The 25,457-nt window shown below is 38.0% G+C and overlaps 1 protein-coding gene across 1 annotated transcript in view; it reads left to right on the forward strand.

Annotated features, from left to right (window-relative positions):
• LOC120416311 (fatty acid synthase) overlaps positions 1-25,457 on the forward strand; it is a 48,901-nt gene that overhangs the window by 4,820 nt on the left and 18,624 nt on the right. Inside the window, exon 2 of the mRNA XM_039578032.2 lies at positions 3,783-4,692. The gene's annotated coding sequence lies outside the window, so the exon portion shown is untranslated. The remainder of the gene's footprint in view (positions 1-3,782; positions 4,693-25,457) is intronic.

Consider the following 25,457-nt stretch of genomic DNA (forward strand, 5'->3'; position numbering starts at 1 on the left):
CGAGCCACGTAGCCCAGTGGTAACGCTTCCGCCTCGTAAGCGGTAGATCGGGGTTCGAATCCCGGCTCGGACCAACACAACTGGTGATCTTTTCCCTTCTGGAATCGATTGCTTAGTAAAGGGAAGGTAGTGTATCGTCACAAACTGGACCTTATCACGACGCCTTAGGGAGGCGACCTATGGAATGTTATCATTAACCCTAACATGTTAACATTAAGTTGAGAATGAAACTGCCACTGAATCCGCTTTGTAAATGCCGGCCCCAATACTCTTCAAGGGTGTTCCCCTCAGGAACTGGGAAAGATTTACTTTACTCCTTTTGACTTACAATGACATTTTGAAACATTTGGGTTGCGACATATTATGACAGTTTAACTTTTGCTTGACGGCTTGTTCCCCGGGACCATAGTTTCGTGAAATGCTGTACTGTTCTTTTAAGATTTTCTTATGAGAAATAATAAAGACGGTTTCAAGTCCTCCTAAAAAAGGCTTAAAAATCTAAAGCACAGTAGAAGGAGAAGCTACGCAAAATTAAAATAAAATAAAATACGTGACGAGACAAATCATTTGTTTTCAAAAATATCAACCAGTTCGTGCAATAAGTTCAAAATTAAGCAAAACGTTAAAAACCCAAACCATAAATATTTGGTTGTACAGTCTCAAAACAGGCATGCTTGTGGAACACTTGCGTTTACTTAAACCTCAAGTCGTAGTAGATTAAAACCTTTGAACAGCATGTCCCGGTGTTCTGTGTTGACATATTACATCATGCGTCTGGCGACATTCCTGTGTTAGGTGTGTGTGTGTGTGTGTGTGTTTTTAAATGAATAATTTGTATAGTTTTTGTTTCCCCAAAGACAATTACATAATATTTAGAAAATGGCATTTTTTAGAAATAGAATTGGTTAGAGTATGTATACAGTCGACTCTCTGGCTGTCGATCTTCTCGATATCAATATTTCTCCAGCTGTCAATAAATTTTGCAGTCCCTTCGAGAAACTTGCTTTGATTTTTTGTTCTATAATTTGATACCTCTCGTTCTCGTCGGTTCTTTCAATCTCGACAACGAGAGAGTCTACACAGAAAAAAAAATGATGGTAATATTCATCAGGAAATGGTGACAGATTTTGTGTCAAAAAATGCTTAATAATAATAATTAATTTTACCCCAGAAAATTATGAATTTTCATCAGTTTTTGATGAATATTCATCAGGTTCACATTTTTACACTATGCTATGCTTTTGCTATGAGACGCGGGTTCGATTCCCGCCTTATCCACTGAGCTTCTATCGGATGGTGAAGTAAAACGTCGGTCCCGGTTTCTCCTGTCTCGTCAGAGGCGCTTGAGCAGAAATCCCACGTTAGAGGAAGGCCATGCCCCGGGGGGCGTAGTGCCAATAGTTTCGTTTCGTACATTTTTACACATTTTTTATATAATATTACTCAAAAAGAGGTTATATTCAACCTACCAAAATTTCAACATTCCTAAATTCAACTTTTTTTTTTTCTGTGTACTATATTAATAAACATGTATTTTTTTATAGTGATCCACCAAACAGACAAAAGTTCTTGGATGCCAAATTCAGCTTCACTGTAAGTTCGAGCTCATTTGATTACGTAGAAAATCTGAAACTGCCGAAAATTTTATCAAATCCAATGAAAAGATGATTTCCAACTACTCCTGAAAATTTTTATGAGGATATTTAATGAGTAACAGGCATAAAATTTCGCCGCATGCACGAAGCGAAATGACCAACTAAGTATCTGAGTGTTTATCTTGAAAGACTGAATTGATATCTCGAGTTTTGATACACCGAATTAACTGAAATTTGGGGCGAAGACTCTTAATATACTATTGAATAAAACCAAAAAAAAAAACTAAAAACCTGTCGATGTTTTATATGAAAAACTTAAAAATATTATTATCTTTTTTATAAAAAAAAAAACGTTACTTAAACCACCCTTAAGTGGTTGATGCCTTCCTCACATTCAGAGGGTAATGCTATCCAAAATAAATACAAAAGGGCGGACCTTTCAGTGTTCGATCACCTTGATTCATTATTCATACCATCAGATTGGTTAGCCAGATCTTCATAATTCAGGGCACTTATGTGCTTATAACTTTTGATAGGATTGTCAGATCTGCAATCTATCGAACTTGTTGGAAGGGTCTTTTGATTATCTATCCATCGACAAGTCACATGATAGATCCGGACAACGTTTTCATCGAAATAGATGAGATCCGGTCTCTAAAAGTTCATAAATAACACTTAAGTGCTTATAACTTTTGATAGGGTTGTCAGATCTTCAATCTTTCGAACTCGTTGGAAAGGTTTTTTGATCTCCTATCCATCGACAAGTCACATGATAGATCCGGACAACGTTTTCATCGAAATATATGAGATCCGGCCTATAAAAAGTGCATAAATAACACTTAAGTGTACATAACTTTTGATAGGGTTGTCAGATCTGCAATCTATCGAACTTGTTGGAAGGGTCTTTTGATTATCTATCCAACGACAAGTCACATGATAGATCCGGACAACGTTTTCATCGAAATATATGAGATCCGGTCTCTAAAAGTTCATAAATAACACTTAAGTGCTTATAACTTTTGATAGGGTTGTCAGATCTTCAATCTTTCGAACTCGTTGGAAAGGTTTTTTGATCACCTATCCATCGACAAGTCACATGATAGATCCGGACAACGTTTTCATCGAAATATATGAGATCCGGCCTATAAAAAGTGCATAAATAACACTTAAGTGTACATAACTTTTGATAGGGTTGTCAGATCTTCAAATTTTTGAACTCGTAGGTAAGGTCTTTCGAATGCCTTTCTAAAAATGCATAACATGACAAGGTTTCTAGCAAAAACCACCCTTTTTACAATCTTCCGGACTTTTGATAGAATAGTTTTTTTAGCATAACTTTTGAAGTACTTTACTAAACTTTATAATTTTCAATAGCGACTTATGGAACCCCAATACGGATCGATTGAGACCAATACGGTCCAAATCGGTTCAGCCAGTGCCGAGATAATCCAGTGCAAATTTTTTTGATCAACATCCCACCACACACACAGACATTTGCTCAGAATGTGATTCTGAGTCGACAAGTATACATGAAGGTGGGTCTAGGAGGTCAAATTAAGAATTTCGTTTTTCGAGTGATTTTATAGCCTTTCCTCAGTAAGGTGAGGAAGGCAAAAACTTTTTGAAAATCGGCCTTCGTTATTGACACGAGACTTTTAAAATGAGTCTTCAGTGTTGAGATATTGTAGCAACCTTTTTTAAAACTTTTCACTTCAAACAGCTTTATCTCGGCAATGTAACTAGCTAATGTCCACAAATTTATACAATGAATATTTAAAAATGGATTTGTTATTGTCATGAAAATATATTTGAAAAAAAGTTAGAGTGTTTGCTCATAACAATCCTTGATATTTTTGCGATTTACATGTATGCTAGTTTAGAACATTGTGATGGTCAAGGAGTCTAAAGGTCATAATTAAATTCGACAATTAGAGATAAAACGACAAAAAAAATCGTGATTCGATTATCCGAAAAAAAAATGCTAAAAAATCAACCTATATAATTACATATTAAATCTGTAGGGCTAAGTAATCAATTCCCGGTAAATGGCTCAATACTCAATTTAAACCATGCTAACATATTACTACCTTACAAAACAATATTCTAGTTGACAACATAAACTTTGATTCAAAGTCTTCGAAACCTCAACACACTTTACCAACAACCTTCTTATCTTGCCAATTCCAGCGGAGTCCCACAAAAGTTATCGCCATCGTCATCACGGTTGTGTTCCATCACGTCACGGTACGGTGCTCGGAGAAAGCCAGCTAAAATCGTCGTGAACACGCGATTGTGTAGATCACCGTCACCAGAAACAGCCAGTGGGCGTACCGAGCACACATTCGTCAGCAACGGTCAGCGAGTGAGTGCGGAGTCCGTGTCTCCTGCTGTAGAGCAAAGCCGCAGAAGAACATCATCTGAACCGGAGAGACCGTCCGAGAGAATTTGCACAAACCGCGCGAGAGAGCGCGGCCGGAGAAAGATCCGCGGAAGGATTCCCCAGGCCGCCGCGCGCTCGGTGAAAAGTAAATAAGTACAAGTCAGCTCCACGGCGGTGGTTTAGTTCGAAGCAGTGCTTCAGCGCGTTCAGATTAGAAGGTGATTACAGAGCAGCTCCTGTAACAAGAGAATATACCGTGTGCTTTTTGCTGGCCCTTGGCAACCAAAGTTCGGGCATTCTGGACAGTTTCGTCACCGCGTGTGTTGTGAAGAAGAGCGCAAGAAAGAGGAAGAGCGCTGAACGAGTGTGATAACCGTGAAGCATTCACTTCACAATCAATAGGCAGTGAGAGGATCATTCTGCCAGGTTCAGACAGGGAAGGTGGTGTGATTCCGACAAGAGAGTAGAAGTACAGTGTGTGTGTGTGTGTTTGTGGTGTGTCTGCTGATCGAAGAGATCTGCTGAAGAATCTGCGAGTGCAACGAGAGTTCAGTCGTCTTCTGGACGTGCAAGTGAAAAGGTGTGCCTCGCCAAGTGAACCGTGCTGAATCGTTCTGAAACGAGAACTACACCCAAAAGTAGCTGGTAGCTGCATCCTAACCGTTGCAGTACTTGATCATCAACGAACAACCAGCACAAAACACTAGTAGCAAAGCGGTAAGTTTCTCCTGTGAATCGAGAGCTGATCTCGTGTGTAACATTTTCGGGAAAAAAAAATGCAATTACTGGGGCACCGCACAGAAGCTTAATTTCGCGGAAATTGGCAAAACCCAAACGGGGGAGAGCCAACCAAAGCGGCGAAGACCGGATGGAACGCTCCGCGGAATCCATCAGCGGCCGATCTCGGAGTGTGGCTTTTACTCCAGTTAGTCGCGCTCTGGCAGTTACCCTCGGCCGGGGATGGATTGGAAAGTGAAAAATGGCAAAAATGTAATTATGGACCAACTAACACCGCTTCAAAGAGTCGTGGGTCCACTGATGGCATTGGCCACTACTGGGCAAGATTTGGAGCTGTATTTGCAAAATAAATGCGAAGTGGCGTGATGTGGCGAAAGTGATGAAAGTGTGCTGTCGTTATTTAGGGAACACGAAGTTTTCAAGTTTGTCTTAGTTTCGGAAGTTTATTTGCAGAAGAGGTTGAAATTTATTAGGAAGCATTTTAATTTATAATTATGAATTGAAAAACAGAAAAAAAATATTAACCTGACATTTCGATAAAATTGCGAATCTCCTGAAAAGAGTATTCAAAACGTATATTTGTACCTTAAACATTTTTTTCAGCTATAATATTTCTGAAAAACCCGCATAAAAATAAAAAAATACCGAAATTTTATTTATATATTTTTGTTTTCACCGTGTTTAGGATATCAATTATTTTTAAATCTCATGTTATTATCCCATCCCCTTCATTTTTTTTCCAAAAAATAGGGGCAACTGCACACTAAAATTTAAATTTAAATTGTAAAAGCTTGTGAATCATAAACTATTCGGTAACAATTTTATAACGCTTATTTATGTATTTTTAATGAAAGAAGACTTCTAATCTTTTTACAAATTTTTAATTTTTGGCATCAAAGATTAGTAGAGCTAGTGATTTTTCACGGTGAAAAAAGAAATTTTGCGGCAATCCAATTTCAAATCATTGGAATTTCTCGGCAATCTACCTAAAATAAATGCAAAAAATGTTATTTTGTAACGATTGTGTACAGGAAAGTTACTGAAAAATTAGTAGTAGTTCAAGGTACAAAATATGCACTGCAAAACTAAAACACGAATTGAATTTTGTGAAATATAGTAAAATTATCATCAACCGAATTTTTAATTGGGCTATCTTTATTACACTGATATTTAGAAATTGAATTGAAAAAAATAAGCAAAACTCCATTTGTAACAGTTTTTTTTTCATATTTCGATAATTTTTTTCGTTTTCGATAATTTTAGAAAATTGTAAATTTTAGCAAAATGTTAACGTGAAGACTTCCATCATTGTCATGATTTTTCGTTCAAAGATATAAATTTTGCGTCGCTTTCAATATTTTGACAAAATTCCTTCTACAAGTTGTTTAGAATACTGCCCTACACATGCTGATTCCTTTTGGTTACGATTATCCCATTCCTTTTAAAGTTATGGAAATCGTCAATAATCAATGATTGCCAACTAGGACGTCAATGACTGTGACACAAAATTATATAAATTTTAAAGCACAATTGATTTAGATCAAAAATTCATTCAGTGGCTTTAAGAAGGCAACAACCGGCACATGCTAATTCTTTTTGGTGCTGAAATTCGTTGAATTGAATTTAATACAGAATATTTTATAGTGATGATTATTTTTTTCGCCAAATGATCAACGGCTTCACCTTAAGCAAATTTTTTTTACGTGTTTTGTAAACGAATTAGAAAATTTTATAATTAAAAAAATCCCGAATTTTCCTCTCATTATATGCATTATATTATATGTTTTTAAAATAAATTTTACTCAGAAATTTTAAAATAGAAAAGCTCATGATGCTTTGCATCTTTTTCATAGAAGTTTTAAAAAACGTTTTTTCGCATTTTTTTTTTAATTTTGTCAAAGCTTTTTCCACTGGAAACATACAACCTGCATTTTTGTTAAACATTGCACAATTTTTTTAAAAAATATTTCTAAATTAGTCATACAATTTTTGTTTCAAACTGCTTCCAAAATGCCAAATACAAATCTGGTGGAGCTTTTCAAATTAAAAAATCAAAGTCTCCATTGCAAGATTCCTACTCGAAACTAGGTATTCAATGGCTTAAAAAGGCAATTCAAGTTTAAATACATTGAGGAGTAATTGAGAATAAATTATTGCATTTCAAGGTATTTCCCTTAATTTTTGTTTTTTGGACCTTTTTAAAGTAAAATCCATAGATGATCCAGGGTACTGCTTGTTACCTTTAATATCATGATTCGTTTTCATTAATGTTACAATACATTTGAAAGAAAATTGATCAACTTTCTACATTAGTCTTGTTTGAAATTTGTAGACAACAAAAACTTCAGTTGCAAATAGAATTGTTGCATTTGTCTTTTTAGAATATTAAAAAATTCCCCCCTGGTTCAGACCATGTTCAAAGCAATAATTTCCCATTGATAACATCCCCGCAAAAGTTGTTCTTATTAGCTGTATAGATATAAAACAAAATCACGCAGAAACATTAACATCCTATCGATTTGTAACGGGGAAATCACACTTGAATTATGGCGGTGATTTTCGCCGGTCCATATTTCTTAGTAACATTAGCAAATCGGTAATCAATCTGTTTGGACGAAAAGGGACAGCCACATTTGCACTACCGTTAGTAAAGAACAAAAAAAAATCTTTAACATCCCATTCGTAGTGCTCACTTTTAGTACGATAATTTGTTCGCACTTTGTTCATAAAACTACTCATAAAACCCGGAGGTAACGAGCACGTCACTTTTTCTCTTAGTACCTACTACTGAAAAAAAAAAAACACCTACAGGTAAAAGTTGCCCGTAATGGCCTACGTCAAAAGGCGTTCTTTCTTTCTTCGGGACTGGAAGTTTATCAACAGCGCGAGCGCCTAAACTGCCGAATCAGCCGTTTTGTGCTGAAATATTTTGCTCAGTTTCGTACGGGTGGATCGCAACTCCGTGATTCTTTCTGTAGGTATCCCGTCATGAGTGGCCACTTAAGAGCACATTCAGTTGGGAACCCGCGCCGAAAAAACGGCTAAGTCCTCCTTGCGCGAAACAAGTGGGAGAAGTGGAGCGAAAACATCAACAAAGAAAAAAAAATAATTTTAGATCTGCCACTGCACACTTGTAAAACAATTTTTTGAGTTAGATTCAAAGCTCCGTATTCGGTTGTTTTTATTTAATTTCTAAGTATATTTATGATCCCCAGAACCGTTTTGGGCCAATATGTCCACATTGGGGCCGGTTCCAGGTACGGCGGTGGATTCCGGATTACGATCAATTTCGAAAATATTACAGAGTTATTTTTTACCAGGCAAAATAGGTGTCAACGTACATGGTTTTCCAAATCAAGCTCTCCCATGATCTGCAGAACCACATTTTGACCGAAATGGCCAATTTGGGACCGGTTCCAGGTACCGCGGTGGATGTTGGAGCACGGTCAATTTCGTAAAAAAAAATCAAGAATTATTTTTGATCGTGCTATATGCGTATCAAAGTACATGATTTTCCAAATAAAGCTCACTCATGATCCACAAAACCATTTTTTAGACCAAATTGGCCACGTTGGAACCGGTTCCAGGTACTTCGGTAAATTCCGTAGCAATTTCGTAAAACCAAAGAATTATGTTTGATCAAACAATACGGGTATCGTAGTACATGATTTTTTTTTGCCAATTGGCCACATTGGGACAAGTTCCAGATACCGCGATGGATCCCGGAATACGGTCAATTTCGAAAATATTACAATTATTTTTATTACAGTTATTTTTGACCGGGCAATATAGGAGTCAAAGTACATGATTTTCCAAATCAAGTTCATTCTTGATCCTCAGAACCATTTTTGGATCAATCTTGCCGCTTTGGAACCGGCTTCGAGTACCTCGAAATTCCAAAGTATGGTAAATTTTGTAAAAAAATACAAAAATATTTTTAAAACCAAACAAAATGTGTATCACAGTTTATTGATACAAATAAAGCTCAGTAACATTTTTGGACCGGTTTTACCACTTTAGAGTTTCCAAAATTAACCGTGAAAAAAATATAATTGATCGATGAATAATGAATATTAAGTCTGTGCGACTCCGGTCGAAGACGGTGAACAATAAACAATATAAAATTAAGTAAAAAAAATCTACCTGTTATATTTACAGTAGATTTTCTAGTTTATTTCATGTTAAATTCCGTAAAATTTGGTGTTTTGGATTTGGTCCCTGTAAAAATTGCAATTTTTAAACTAGACAAATTGAATTATTGAGCATGATTTTGAAAATCTTAAACTTTGACACCCATATTGCCATACTAGAAATTGCTCGTATGTGGCTGGTTCCTTAGGCTTTTGGAACCTACCAAACATACTTTGATCATTTCTAAATTTATTTTAAATGAAAAAAGTTTATTGAATTTTTTGAATGGTTGGAAAAAATAAAGTCAAAAAGCATGAAAAAGAAACGCACAGTTACAGTTATGATAATGTTAAAAATATTCAAAATATTTAAAAAGTGATAAAAGCGTAATTTTTTATATAAACGTCATTTTCTGATTGGTATTCACATTTTTTATTTTTTCCTTAACAATATCTAGTTTTTGATCTTTTTTCTTCTTTTTTCCTGTTTTGAAGATTATTTAAAAGCGGAGGAAAAATTCAATTAAAATTGGTTATGTCGTAATATCAAAACATTGAACAATTTTATAAAAAACTTTTTATGTAACTATACAGAGATGATGCAAAATGTAATTTCGTAATTTTAACTACTGAGCACTTCGCTGAGATTTAAGTCATTCGATTTTTTTTTGTATTTTTTAATCCGACTGAAACTTTTTTGCCTAAAAAAACAATCTTGAGTGAGTTTGTCCATATAACTTTCCATACAAATTTGGCAGCTGTCCCTACAAAAATGATATATGAAAATTCAAAAATCTCAATCAAAAATTCCTTCAAAAGATTGAAGGACTTTTTGATCGAGTTGGGTAAAAAAATTGGTGATATTTTATTTAACTTTTTGTCACTAAAACTTGATTTGCAAAAAAAAAAACACTTCTTTCATTTTTTTATTTTCTGTTATGTTTTAGGGGACAGCAAATGCCAACTTTTCAGAAATTTCCAGAATAGGCAAAAAAACTTCGACCGAGTTATAAATTTTTGAATCATTAGTGATTTTTTTTTCAAAATACAGTCATCCCACATATTCGGAACACCCACAAATTCGGAACACTTTTATGATAATTTGTCAATAGCATGCCAAAAGTAGCTTTTCTGTCGACCTTACTATTTTTAGAACCTTCATTTGGACATCATCTTGCTATTTCACTAGTAAAAGTAGTACTTTCTGAACAAAAAACTTCATTCCAAGACTATTTTGTCCAGAGCAGCAAAACACTGCCTCCAAATGGCCTGTTTCATAATTGTGGGATGTTATTGGCCGATCTGGAAACCGTTCCGAATATGTGGGATGACTGTATCGCAAAAATTTTTCAACTTCATTTTTCGTTGTACAATCTAATTTGCAATCAAGTTTTAGCCAGTTTTAGGTGACTTTTTTGAAAATAGTCACAATTATTCATTTTTTTTTAAATAAGTGTTCTCTATATTTTGCTTTGTTGAACTTTGTTGATAGGACCTTTAGTTGCTGAGTAAAAGTAAAGTAAATAAATCTTTTTTGTCATTTTGCCCGTACAAGTCTCCATACAATTTTGGCAGCTTTCCATGCAAAAATTGTACGTGAATATTTGAAAACCTGAAGCTTTGAAGGAATTTTCTGAGTAATTTGGCACAGTTATTGATATTGATGAGGACTATTCTGAAAAACTGGTACGCGGGAAAAAACTTTTTGCTGATTTTTTTATTATCTTTTTCTCCCGAATTTCAATTTCCCAAAATCCGTAATTTTTTATTTTCGAGAATTTTGGATATACTTTAGTGGCCAAAAATCCACAACTTTTGAGCCATAGAGAAGTTTGCCAAACATTTTGCCGTCCAATAATGATTTTTTGAAAAACTAGTGATATTTAGAAAAAATCGAAATTGCATACATATTTTTTTTACCTATTGGCTCAAAATTTGCGTTTTTTTTTTGTTCCAAAAAACATGGCAAAAAGTCTCGAAAATCAAAAATGCGGACTTGGGAAATTGAGTTTTTGTAAAAGAATAGTTAATAAAAAAATGTTTTTTCCAGTTTTGAAGATTTTTTAAAATCGGAGGAAAAATTCAATTAAGATTGGTTATGTCATAATATCAAAACATTGAACAATTTTATAAAAACTTTTTGTGTAACTATACAGAGATGATGCAAAATGCAATTTCATAATTTTAACTACTGAGCACTTCGCTGAGATTTCGGTCATTCGATTTTTTTGTATTTTTTAATCCTTTTTTGGTGCCTTTGGTATGCCTAAAAAAACAATCTTGAGTACATTTGTCCAAATAATTTTCCATACAAATTTGGCTGTCCCTACAAAAATGATATATGAAAATTCAAAAATCTCAATCAAAAAGTCGTTGAAGGACTTTTTGATCGAGTTGGGTGAAAAAATTGGTGATATTTTATTTTACTTTTTGTCACTAAAACTTGATTTGCAAAAAAAAAAACACTTTTTTCATTTTTTTTTATTTTCTGTTATGTTTTAGGGGTCAGCAAATGCCAACTTTTCAGAAATTTCCAGAATAGGCAAAAAAAACTTCGACCGAGTTATGAATTTTTGAATCATTAGTGATTTTTTTTATGTACCAATTTTTCTGAATAGTCTTCATCATTTTGTAGGACAACAGCTAAAATTGTATGGAGACTTGTATGGGTAAACCAATGACACAAAATAGCTTCTTTGGTCATAGGGAATGCCCCCACAAAGTTTGAGCCAAATAAAGGGGCAAAAAAAATGATTGAAAAATATTTTAATTTTTTTTGAAAAAAATATGTAAATCTTGTAAACAAATTTTTCCATGAACTCATTGTTTTTTTTACAATTTTTCAGTGGTGGCATAACTGTCATAATGTGAAAAGTTTTTTAGATAAATTAAAGCATAATGTTTTAATTCTGTACGCAATACGTATCTAAAAAAATTTTCACATCATTATGCTACTACTGAAAAATTGAAGAAAAAACAATGAATTCATGACTAAGTACTGAGCTACTTACATTTTTCTTGAATTTATAAAACCATTTCCAAGTGTTTTGACATGCCGATTGATATATTTGAACATTTGGAAAAGTATGACAAAGTATGTAGCTCATCAGAATTTTCATGTATAACGAAATTTACGAAATATACCTGATAATCCTCATCAAAATTTCTTGAGTTTTTTTTATTTTAGAGGAATGAAGAATTGTTTTCTCAAAGGTTATTTTTATTTTTTCATGCAATTGAGTTTATTAAAAATATTTTAGATATGAGTTTTAGAGCAACAGTCAGTCAATGCGTTTATTTATGTAACTTGTAATTAGAGATAGGTACTTGTAATTTTAAATCTTATTGTTTTTTTTTGTTCAAAATCCAGACCTAGACTTCATATTTTTGAGAATTTTGAATATTTTTAGGAAGCTTATAAAAAAAAGAAGCAAAGCTGGAAAATTATACGTAACAGCATCTGATTTTTAGATCTTGCTGACTTCATGTAGAGTACACCTTTAGCGCCAACAAACAGATTTTATTGAAAATTGTATTTTTTTATTATTCATTCATTCATTATCATTATCAAAACCATTATGTTTTGAGCAGTTTTAGAAAGGAAATTTTGAAGGCTTTTGAATTAATTTATTTCATGTAATACGAGTCGTGCGAAATTCAGCCGAAAACAAATGTTTAAAAAAAAGCCATATCCGAAGGCCAGTGCACTATTTTATTAAAAACCAACATGTCCAGATGAAAGCAGAGACAATTTAACATAATAATTAAAAATCAGGTGTTTTCAATTTTTGTCCGAATTACTATCACACATTTTTATATTTTAAATTTTTGTATCTCAGTCTTGGTCAAGATCGACAAGAGGAATAAATTATTTAAAAAAATAAAGCAAAATCTTTTAATTCATTACGCAATGCGTATCTAAACAACTTTTCACATTATGACAGTTATGTTACATATTTGAACATTTGGAAAAAATCCTCGACTGGGACCGGAATCCCGGATTCACCGAAACTGGCCAAAGTGACCAGATGACCAGCTATTGAGTTTCTGAAATTTTCATTGAATTTATAAAACCATTTCCAAGCGTTTTGACATGCCACTTGACATATATGAACATTTAGAAAAATCCTCGGCTGGGACCGAAATTCCGGATTCACCGGAACTGGCCATAATGGCCAGATGACCAGCTACTAAGTTTCTGACATTTGTATTGAATTAATAAAACCATTTCCAAGCGTTTTGACATGCCTAGGGCGTCCAAATTTCCCGGGTTTTGAATTTCCCGGGAAACGGGAAAAATACTTTCGAAATCCCGGGAATTTTTTATATTAGTCATAAAATCTATGTTTTTATTATATTTGTTATGTTTTCAAGCTTAAAATCATAGAATTAGCTCAATTATATTAATTGGTGATAATCTACAATTCAGTCTAAACAAGGACGAAAGTTTTTAAAAAGCTTAAAATAAATTATAAATGGATTTTGTTTGTTCTTTGTTGTGCTTTGAAATTAAAATAAACTAAAATTTTTAATTCTACATAGAAAAAAATCAATTCTCGTAATCGTGAATTAAGTTCACGAATGTGAGAACCACGAAGGAATTTATTCATGAGTATGGTGCATTTGCACTATAAATGTGAATATATTCCTTCGTGGTTCTCGCATTCGTGAATTTAATTCACGATTTCGAGAATTGTTTTTTTTCAGTGTAGTCTACATCTAAAAAAGTTAGAAAAAATCATTGAAAATGTCTAAAAAACAAAAAGCGACAACAGATAAAATTATACCAGTCAGTGTAAAATTATAAATAAGTTTTGAATTTCTTGTTTTATATGCAACATATTTTACAAATTGTGATTGATGAAAAATAATTTGAAATGTTTGAAATGTTAATCCGGAATTCCGAATTCACCGGAACTGGCCAAAGTGGCCAGATGACCAGCTACGGAGTTGATGCCATTTCCATTGAATTTATAAAACCATTTCCAAGCTTTTTGACATACCGCATGACATATTTGAACATTTGGAAAAAATCTTCGACTTGGACCGGAATTCCGCATTCACCGGAACTTGCCAATGTGGCCAGATGACCAGCTACTAAGTTTCTGACATTTTCATTGAATTTATAAAACCATTTCCAAGCGTTTTGACATGCCGCTTGATATAAATGAACATTTGGAAAAAACCTCGGCTGGGACCAGAATTCCGGATTCACCGGAACTGGCCAAAATAGCCAGATGACCAGCTACTGTGTTTCTGACATTTTCATAGAATTTATAAAACCATTTCCAAGCGTTTTGATATGCCGCTTGACATATATGAACATTTGGAAAAAATCCTCGGCTGGGACCGGAATTCCGAATTCACCGGAACTGGCCAAAGTGACCAGATGACCAGCTACTGAGTTATTGACATTTTCATTGAATTTATAAAACCATTTCCAAGCTTTTTGACATACCGCATGACATATTTGAACATTTGGAAAAAATCTTCGACTTGGACCGGAATTTCGGATTCACCGGAACTGGCCAAAGTGGCCAGATGACCAGGTACTGAGTTTCTGACATTTTTATTGAATTTATAAAACCATTTTCAAGCGTTTTGACATACCGCATGGAAAAAATCTTCGACTTGGACCGGAATTCCGCATTCACCGGAACTTGCCAATGTGGCCAGATGACCAGCTACTAAGTTTCTGACATTTTCATTGAATTTATAAAACCATTTCCAAGCGTTTTGACATGCCGCTTGATATAAATGAACATTTGGAAAAAACCTCGACTGGGACCGGAATTCCGGATTCACCGGAACTGGCCAAAATAGCCAGATGACCAGCTACTGAGTTTCTGACATTTTCATTGAATTTATAAAATCATTTCCAAGCGTTTTGACATGCCGCTTGACATATATGAACATTCGGAAAAAATCCTCGGCTGGGACCGGAATTCCGAATTCACCGGAACTGGCCAAAGTGACCAGATGACCAGCTACTGAGTTATTGACATTTTCATTGAATGTATACAACCATTTCCAAGCTTTTTGACATACCGCATGACATATTTGAACATTTGGAAAAAATCTTCGACTTGGACCGGAATTCCGGATTCACCGAAACTGGCCAATGTGGCCAGATGCCAGCAACTAAGTTTCTGACATTTTCATTGAATTTATAAAACCATTTCCAAGCTTTTTGACATACCGCATGACATATTTGAACATTTGGAAAAAATCTTCGACTTGGACCGGAATTCCGGATTCACCGGAACTGGCCAAAGTGGCCAGATGACCAGCTACTGAGTTCCATTTCCAAGCGTTTTGACATGCCGCTTGACATATATGAACATTTGGAAAAAATCCTCGGCTGGGACCGGAATTCCGAATTCACCGGAACTGGCCAAAGTGGCCAGATGACCAGCTACTGAGTTATTGACATTTTCATTGAATTTATACAACCATTCCCAAGCTTTTTGACATACTGCATGACATATTTGAACATTTGGAAAAAATCTTCGACTTGGACCGGAATTCCGGATTCACCGGAACTGGCCAATGTGGCCAGATGACCAGCTACTAAGTTTCTGACATTTTCATTGAATTTATAAAACCATTTCCAAGCTTTTTGACATACCGCATGACATATTTGAACATTTGGAAAAAATCTTCGACTTGGACCGGAATTCCGGATTCACCGGAACTGGCCAAAGTGGCCAGATGACCAGCTACTGAGTTTCTGACATTTTCATTGAATTTATAAAACCATTTCCAAGCGTTTTGACATGCCGCTTGACATATATGAACATTTGGAAAAAATCCTCGGCTGGGACCGGAATTCCGAATTCACCGGAACTGGCCAAAGTGGCCAGATGACCAGCTGCTGAGTTTCTGACATTTTCATTGAATTTATAAAACCATTTCCAAGCTTTTTGACATACCGCATGACATATTTGAACATTTGGAAAAAATCTTCGACTTGGACCGGAATTCCGGATTCACCGGAACTGGCCAATGTGGCCAGATGACCAGCTACTAAGTTTCTGACATTTTCATTGAATTTATAAAACCATTTCCAAGCTTTTTGACATACCGCATGACATATTTGAACATTTGGAAAAAATCTTCGACTTGGACCGGAATTCCGGATTCACCGGAACTGGCCAAAGTGGCCAGATGACCAGCTGCTGAGTTTCTGACATTTTCATTGAATTTATAAAACCATTTCCAAGCGTTTTGACATGCCGCTTGACATATTTGACGATTGCACCCATGTACCAACATTGGGTCATCCGATGGCCACTTGGAACCGGTCCCAGGGTCCCCGGAGGCCTTGGCCATAAGTAATTGCATAAGTAATATAAGGCATGTTGTATAAGAAAATGATAAAGTTAGGCGTTGTTTCATGTCAAAAAATACTTACAATTATACATTAGTCTATATTGGCATTAAAATAGTCCTATGTCGATAAACCATTATTTATTTCTCTCAATTAGATGAACCCATATCGATAAAACATACCCGTGGTCGAAATAGTCACTAGGTCTATAAAACCTCATGTCATTTTTCATCTTTATAAAACTCTTTATCAATATTGCTTGCTAATCTGCGAAAAAAAAACATTGCTGGCTCATCTGCTTTATGGCATCACGACCGATTCAAAAATTGTCCTCATATCGAAATACCCGAACCACATTGATCACCAAAATCAATTCGGATAACAGACTATTTAGTGAAAACACCGTCCGCTTGTTTGCCGCCTGCAAATTCACCTAATTCTCACACGTTATCAAGGCAATTCTGATTGAACGGAGTTTTACCAATTCTTGCACTTTCTCCTTCCTTTCGTGCATGCGATGGCCAGCAGAGATGCTTGATGCTGCGTCGCGGCACGTGGAAATCAACCAAATTTTCAAAACTTTCAGCTTGTCTGAGGTCCAACTTTCAAAATTTACAAGAAGAGTATCAATGTTATTACATCATCGTTTTCCTCAGAATGTCAGCTACAAGCTAAATGTAATCTTACTATGCTTTTATCGAAAAATAACGGAGTTATGACGAGCGAAAGCAAAAAACATAGATTTTCAGTTTTTCGGACTTTTTCACGGAAATTAGTCCAGTTTTCACAAAAAGGCACCAAATCACTCCAAATTTCACCACAACGTAGATTGAAATGTGCACAACAGCGTGAATGTATTTATTTTGCCAAAATTTTTGTTCCTGATTTTTTGGCGACGCAAACGCAAAAAAAGAAATTTTCCCCATGGGGCTCCAACTTGGTGTGTCGTTAAAAAGCTGCCACATTCCCTCCACCGGCTGTGTGTATGTACTTTACCGTATGTATGTATATAAGTACGCGATGATTACGCTGATATTGATTTGCGCGCACCAGGAAAAACATCAACAAATTGTAATCGCGCGATTGGCTTGGCAAGTACCCTCTCTTCTGTAACCCAGCGGAGCCCACCTTCCGGTTTGAGGAGTCGCCTGGTCGTTTTCTGACGAACTCTATGAGTCGGGTTTGTGATTTACCTGGTTTGTAAGTGTTTTGTAGTCATGCGATTTTTGTTATGTTCGTGTGCGATTTGTTTACATTCGAGCTTTTTTTTTCTCTGATGTGTTTCTTAGTTCTTTTCCTAGTTTGCTAACGTGTGACATTACGCGATGCAGAGAAGTGGTTTTACTCAAGTTCATGTGTACTCTCCTCTTCTCCTTTAGGGTGGTACAAAAAAAAGTATTTTATAGCATTCTTAGCCAGAAACAAATTTGGTTCCTAACCTAATATCTGGATTGGTCTATGAATACTTAAAATTCCATTACAACCCTCCATAGCCCAAAATATACGAAAAACTTTACTTCTCCTTTTTATGTTTTTCTTCATTCATTTTTAATATTTTCAATGGGATTATCAAAAATTGTTCGCTCTACAGCATTGCCTTGGCGTTCTCGATAGCGAGATTCCTACTCGAAACTAGATGTCCGAAGGCTTGATTGTTGAGGCAATTGCAAACCTCTTTTTACACCTAAGCTTCCATCCACCCCAGGTACACATGCTGATTCCTTTTGGTAACGATTATTACATTCCTTGCAATAAGGGCTATCTTTTAAAGTTATTGACATACAGGGTGACGACCTTCCAGGGTGTCAACCAAAAACTAACTTTGTTGGATGACAGTGTAGGGCTTTGTTGTCATCGGCAAAGTTGTAGAGCAGACAATTTCATGAAAGTTTGTCGAAAGCGCCAAATTTGTAGCTCTTAATCTACTCGAGATATACGCCATTTTTGCAAAAATGGTAAAAAAAACCACAGAAATCGATCAATTTACATTTACAAAATTCATTTTGAGATAACTAAAAATATACACCGATAGACACGGAGATATTTTCAGGAAATGTAGTTGAAAGTGTGTACTTTCAGGTGTATTGTTCGGTTTTGCGCCAAAATGCGCCATTTTGAAAACATAGCAACTTGAAAATAGGCTCAAAATCACTTAAAAATGGTAATAACTCCTCAATAAAGGCTCAAAAAATTTTGCTGTCTTCGGCAAAGATGTGTAACTTTATGTCATAAACAACTCTTCAGAACATAGTAGGCCGCTAAAATGCTAAAATTTTGAGTTAAAAAGTGCTTTTTTGGACCATTTTTGCAAAAATGGCGTATATCTCGAGTAGATTAAGAGCTACAAATTTGGCGCTTTCGACAAACTTTCATGAAATTTTTTGCTCTACAACTTTGCCCAAGACACCAAAGCCCTACAACGTCATCCAACAAAGTTAGTTTTTGGTTGACACCCTGGAAGGTCGTCACCCTGTATGTCAATAACTTTAAAAGATAGCCCTTATCAAGTACAACAACTCTTCCGAAGACACCATTTGGCTAGGACGTCAAATAAAGGAGTTATCAATTTATTCCACTTAATTTTGCCATTCCGAACACTGTGGCATTGTACCAAAAAATTATACAAATTTTTAAACACATTTGATTTAGACCAAAAATTCTTTCAGTGGTTTCAAGAAGGCAACAACCGGCACATGCTGATTCATTTTTGGTGCAGAAATTCGTTAAATTGAATTCAATACAGAGAATTTTAGTGTGATGATCAATTGTCTTCAAAAATGATCAACGGCTTCACCTTAAAATCAGTGCAACAATTTGAAAGCTAGTAATGTAAACACTTTCCGGGAAATTTAATTTGGGCTTAGCAGAAAATCGGGAATTTGAAAATCAAAATGTTATGGTTGCCCTGTAATATTAACAAAACATACATTTTGAATAATCCATAAAAAGTAAGCACAAATACAAGCATTTCTCACCACAACTTTAAAAGTCAAAACATAAAGATAAAATAGACAGAATATATCCACAACGGTTTCTAAAAATACACATGTCAAAAAACAAGTTTTGAATATTTCACTACAAGTTTTGATAATTTCACTATGCTATCTTCAGTTAGCGTGCAACCTCCGTGGCATGCAGACGCATTTCATACTGTGTGGAACTTGAGACTATCGAAATTCGCATTTTCCTATACGCTTTCCACTCGGTGGCCGTCGCGTTTCGGTCCGCGGTTCTTGTGATTCACCATGAATTCACAAAATAATCGCGAAAACACGTTTCGAGTCGATTTCTCGAACCTTCCGAAGAAGCCCAGCGTCAAGGAAGTACACCAGTTTCTCGCGCGTGACCTTGGCCTTCCTCGGGAGAAGACAAAGAGAGTGCAAATCAACCATGTGCAAAACTGTGTGTTTGTGAAAACTGCCGACCTTGAAACGGCTGAACAAATTGTCGAAGACCACGACGGCAAACATGTGCGCGAAGTGAACAAGAAAAAGTACACGATCCGCATCACGATGGAAGATGGATGCACCAATGTGAAACTACACGACTTGACGGAGGATGTCTCCGACCAGCAAATCAAGCGTTTCATGTCCCAGTACGGGGATGTGATGTCGGTCACGGAGCTGCTGTGGAGTGATGATCTCGATTATCACGGCATATCATCGGGTATTCGCTCGGTGAAAATGGTCCTGAAACGCCCGATTAAGTCGTACGTGACAATCCAGGGTCAATGTGCCTACGTAAAATATGCGGGCCAACAATCCACGTGTCGCCACTGTGGCGAGTACGTACACATTGGCATTCCATGTGTACAAAACAAAAAGCTCCTCGTGCAACGGGTGAGCGTGAACGAGCGCCTAAAACCAGGTGCGAAGGAATCTTTCGCCAGCGTGCTGAAATCTGGTTCAACCGACACCAGACAGGATGACAACATATCTTCCAGCGATGACGAAGAACGCGACTCAGCAGCGATGTCCGAGGACGACGACGAATACACTGTGGTTCGTTACGGGAAAGGCAAACATCCAAAGTTGCCTAAACCGATAAAGTCTAAACCCCGGCAAGAAACCATCAAGGTCAATCCCATTGCTACTCCCGGTGGGACACCTCTCGATGCGGTTGTTGAACAGGAGACAGACAAGGAAGGGTTGGTTTTCAAAACGCCACTACTACTGCCAGGAAAACACAAACGAAACGATGGAAACGACACTGATACTTCTACAGCTTCCACGGCCAGCAATGGCAAGCGGGGTCCGGGTCGTCCACAGAAAACCAAACCAACCGACGTTGATACACAACCACAAGCATCGCCCAGCGCTGATGAGCCCATGCAACCCTAAAAATTGGATTTTTTGACCTACAATATAGCTTCTATAAACATCAACACAATCTCAAACCACACCAAACTCAACGCACTCAACAACTTTGTCAGAACCCTCAACCTTGACATCGTGTTTCTACAAGAAGTGGAGAACGATCAGCTGGCTATTCCCGGATTCAACCTGGTGTGCAACGTAGATCAAGAGAGGAGAGGAACAGCGATAGCGCTGAAACAGCACATTAGATTCTCACACGTGGAGAGAAGCCTAGACGGTCGGCTAATCTGTCTTCGGGTCAACGAAACGACTACTCTCTGTAACATTTACGCTCCGTCGGGCACTCAGCATCGAGCATACCGAGAGAATTTCTTTAATGGGACCCTTGCTCACTACCTTCGGCAAGCTACGGAGTATGTCATCCTTGGCGGTGATTTCAACTCCGTAATACACACAAAGGACGCTACGGGGGATAACAACTACAGCCTAGCGCTGAAAAATGCTACACAACAGTTGCAGCTGTTGGACGCCTGGGACACTTTGAAGCCGAATCGGGTTGAGTTCACCTACGTGACGTACAACTCGGCCTCCAGAATTGACCGTTTCTATGTGAGCTCTAACCTCCGACCCCAGCTCAGAGATGCCGATGTTCATGTCTGCTCGTTCACCAACCACAAAGCCCTAACCACCCGGATCTGCCTGCCGAATCTCGGAAGGGAGCCAGGGAGAGGGTTCTGGTCAATCCGTCCCCACATCTTGTCTGCTGACAACATCGAAGAATTCCAGGAAAAGTGGACCTACTGGACGCGACACAGACGGAACTTCACCTCCTGGATCCAGTGGTGGGTCTCCTACGTTAAGCCAAGGATTCGTAGCTTCTTCCGGTGGAAGTCTCGGGAGAAATACATGGAGTTTCATCAACAACATCAAGAGCTCTATGCGCAGCTCCGGAGAGCCTACGACGCATACTACCAAGATCGAACCGTGCTCTCCACAATCAACCGGATCAAGAGCGAAATGCTGCTTCTCCAGAGACGCTTTTCGGACACCTTTTACCGCAGCAATGAAACACGTGTTGCTGGAGAGCCGATCTCTCTGTTCCAGCTGGGAGAGAGGCAACGTAAACGTACGACGATCGAGGCGCTGGATGTGGAAGAAAACACTCTCAACAGCTCTGCAGAAATTGAGCAGCACGTGTTCGGCTATTTTCGGCAGCTGTATGCCGAGGAGCAGCCGGAGATCGCAGACGAATTCGCATGTGACAGGGCTGTATCAGCTGCTTGCCCATCAAATGCGTCCTGTATGGATGATATCACGACCGACGAGATATTCCAAGCTATCAAGTCAAGCGCAAAGAACAAGTCCCCTGGAAGTGACGGTATTCCACTTGAGTTCTATGCAAAAACCTTCGATATCATCCACAGGCACTTGAACCTCATCCTGAATGAGGCCCTGCGCGGCAACATCCCGCCGGAGTTTGTCGATGGTACAATAGTACTCGTGAAAAAGAAGGGTGCCGGTTCAACCATTAAATCCTATCGCCCTATCTCGCTCCTTAACACGGATTACAAGCTTCTCTCACGAACACTAAAGTGCAGGCTGGATCGTGTGATGCGAGACAACCAGATCCTCACCACATCTCAAAAGTGCTCCAACGGCGACAAAAACATCTTTCAAGCTACACTCTCACTCAAGGACAAGGTCGCGCAGCTGAAGGAGAGAAAACTGTTCGGGAAGCTCGTCTCGTTCGATCTCGATCATGCCTTTGATCGGGTCGATAGAGGTTTCCTGATGAGAACTATGCGAGCGCTTGGTATCAACCCGCGCTTGGTTGAACTGCTGGACAAAATCGGCCGGCTGTCCACTTCCCGTGTTCTGGTGAACGGTCATCTGTCACCGTCATTCCCGATCGGACGCTCCGTCCGTCAAGGGGATCCTCTCTCGATGCACCTCTTTGTCATCTATCTCCACCCCCTCATCAAGCGACTCGAGCAAATCTGCGTTGGCTCCAACGACTTGGTTGTTGCCTATGCCGACGACGTATCGATCATCACCACGTGTGCCGAGAGAATCGAGAGAGTGAAGGAGCAGTTCGAGAATTTCGGGCGATCAGCTGGTGCCAAGCTCAATGTTCGAAAGACGATCTCCATCGACGTAGGCTACATCAACAACAACAATCGACTCGCTGTGCCCTGGCTGCAGACAGCTGACAAGGTCAAGATTCTCGGCATTGTGTTCGTGAATTCAGTGCGACTGATGGGCAAACTAAACTGGGTCCCGCTGGTAGGCATGCTCACTCGGCAGCTCTGGCTACACCGAATGCGTACACTAACACTTCAACAAAAAGTCGTACTGCTGAACACGTTCATCACTTCTAAACTATGGTACGTAGCATCGGTGTTAGCAATCACGAAGGCAGATGTTGCCAGACTCACACGGCTAATGGGATCATTTCTGTGGGCCGGCCAGTGCATTAGAGTGCCGATGCAGCAGCTCGCGCTGCCAGTTGAGTTGGGGGGTTTGAATCTGCATCTGCCTGCGTTCAAATGTCAAGCTCTCCTCGTCAACAGACATCTACGCGAGATCGAGAACTTACCCTTCTACAACTCTTTTGTGAGTACTACACGGAATCCCCCAAACTTACGGATTGTTCCAACCAACTGTCCGTGTCTGAAAACAGTCTGCAGCGAGCTCCCTTACCTCCCCAGTGCACTCCAAGCGAATCCCTCGGCCAATCTTCTCCACGCTCACTACCTGAACAAGATCGACAAGCCGAAAGTGGTGCTGGAAAACCCAACAGCAAACTGGAATCGAATCTGGCGAAACATTGCGGCCAAACACCTGACATCGTTCGAGCGCTGTCATTACTACCTGCTCGTCAACCGGAAGCTGTCCAACCAGCGGCTGTTGCACAGGATGCAACGGGCCGACTCTGACATGTGTCCCAACTGCAACAACGAACCAGAGGACATCCCACACAAAATCTCAACATGCCCGCGCGTTGCAGCGGCGTGGACCGTGCTGCAGAGAAGGCTAAGGAACATCGCCCAAAACAGAAACATCTCTCTCACCCATCTATTGCAACCAACACTTTTTGCAATTAGACGATCAGTTAAAGTTAAAGTGCTTAAAACGTTCATTCAGTTTGTCATCTTTGTTAGCAAGGATAATAATGTAATTGACATTAATGAATTAGAATTTCACTTAGATACTGAAGTTTAAGCTATTTGGTCAAGTAGTTTTTAAGCAATCAAAACCAATAAAACAATATTTTATAAAAAAAAAAAAATCTTCCAACGCACAGAAATTCTGGGTCGAGAGCTTCCGCGTGTGCTCCAAAACTTCAATGTACAAAAGAGTTAGAACCGGGCTCTCTCAATGTTGCTACCCCGAAGGAATAAAAAAAAAGAGTCGTCGTGCTGCTTTAGAGCGCCGCACAGCACACAAAAGAACTAAACCGGGGATGTTTTCTTTCCTTCGATGTGTTTTTTCTGATGTGTGCGCGAATTTAACCTCTGGATCATGTTGGTAGCGAAACGTATAATCAGGAGGAAGGCGCTTTGGATGTATTGAGGGAAAAGGGGTGGGATCTATTTTCGACCTATTTTGGACCTGTCAGTTTTGCTGGATTGCAATAAATTGAATTAGATTTAAATTAGGAGAATTAACGTAAAATAGCAATCCAGCTTCCTACATGCCGAACTTAGAAACACTTCTCCTATGTGAAACGATGAGGAAGAGCCCATCTTTTTGCCGTATGCAGACTGTTTCTGTGCGCGAATTTCGTCTTATTGCGGTTCATTCAAGATATTTTTTTTTGCACGGCGAGCTCAACTCCAACACACAGCTGGAGTAACTTCAGCTCGAGCCCTCCAGCCAAATCCAAACGCGACGGGCTGGTGATGGTGGTGGTGGTGTGCTCGCCAGACATCACCTGATTTTTGGCTCTATTGTATTAGTTGTATTCTGCGACCACACTCCAAACTATACATGCCGAAAGAGAGTTCGTTACCTTTGCCTCGGATCGTTCCGTTAGCGAAAAAGAGGGGTGGTGGTTCGTGAGCAATCTCTGGAAGAAGACGACGGCTGGCAGACATGCTAATGACCAACAACAGTCTTTCGATGGTCAGCGAAAGTGACGCAAAGAAGGAAGTTTGGAGTTTTGCGAAAAGTAAACAGGTGGGATGACGTAAAAATTTAATGTTTTTTAAAGTTCATTTTGCATTACTGCGAATATGATGATTTCGAGATGGACTAAAAATATTGTATCAGCAATACTTCCTTATTCTTTTCCATTAATTAACAACCAGGTGCGAGCAACAGGTGTTCTTCCAAGAATTCCTTTTCTTTTTGAGCTGGTTTGAAGAAACAAACTAGATTTGTACTAAAATCTACCAAAAAATAAGAAAAACATAATTTGGTTTATTTTCAGTTAATTGCACATGAATTGCATTGAAATTATAAAATATAACAAATCAGCACATTTTGGACTCCGCCAAAATGTATTTTTTTTCTAATTTGTATTTCTGACCTTAGAAGTCACTATCAATCACGCTATCGAATGGAGAAAAGTTATGCTACCGTTTGAACATAAAAGCGTACATACGCACAGCACAGTGACCTTAATGTTCAACCGCCATCGAATTGCGAAATATGTATCAACAGAGCACGAGCGAAAGAAGTTGTATAATCTTGCGGATTTATGTATAGTTTGCGAATCATGGCACGCAGGCTTTGAACAATATTTATTATTTTTCATTAAAGCATTTTTTTGCAATTCCGTCGTGAAACTACTTACTTTTCCTGTCATTCTTGAACGACGAAGTAGCCTACTTTTCTGTACCAAAAATAACAGAATCGACTAGCAACACTTTTCAAAATAAATGCTGAAAAGTTCTACTTTTCAGCACTTGTTTCGAAAAGTAACACTTTTCAACATTTTTTTGATTTAAACGATTTATTGACAAA

Source organism: Culex pipiens, chromosome 2, assembly GCF_016801865.2.
Source record: "Culex pipiens pallens isolate TS chromosome 2, TS_CPP_V2, whole genome shotgun sequence".
In the NCBI taxonomy this organism is placed as follows: Eukaryota; Metazoa; Arthropoda; class Insecta; order Diptera; family Culicidae; genus Culex; species Culex pipiens.